Source organism: Marmota flaviventris, chromosome 17 (genome assembly GCF_047511675.1).
Source record: "Marmota flaviventris isolate mMarFla1 chromosome 17, mMarFla1.hap1, whole genome shotgun sequence".
In the NCBI taxonomy this organism is placed as follows: domain Eukaryota; kingdom Metazoa; phylum Chordata; class Mammalia; order Rodentia; family Sciuridae; genus Marmota; species Marmota flaviventris.
The window spans coordinates 29,600,100-29,600,583 of record NC_092514.1 but is presented as its reverse complement, the minus strand read 5'-3'; positions in this window follow the sequence as shown (position 1 = coordinate 29,600,583).

The following is a 484-nucleotide window of genomic DNA, read 5'->3' as shown; positions in this document are numbered from 1 at the left end:
TTGACAAGCCTCAGCCTTCAGGGGTAGACTGGACATGTGGTCTGGAAAAGGGAAAGAGAGTTCTATTGCCCCACTGGTCACAGAGTGGGCTGTCTGGGCTTACAAAGCACCCATCTAGTGCCTAATCTTATATGCTCCATCCATAGTAGCCTGAGCATACAAGACAGGCTGCCTCCCTGAGGTATGAGGACCTGATTCCTTGGACAAACGTCCCTCAGCTTCACCTTCTCTCTCATAAGGCCCTCGATGGGAGACCGGGTCTCACTCATCTGACCGAGAAACATGATCCAACTTGTGTAAGAGATCTGCACCCACCTGTCCTGGTAGAAGCCTGGGAGGCAAGGCTGGGGCAAGGCTGTCTAGAGGACAACCTAGAGAGGATACCCAGAGCTTTGTCATCCTCCTGAACCAATCTTTGTGGACATGCTGTAACATACACTCTTTCCAAAGCTGACAGATGTGTGCTTTATTAACAGGAAAAGGC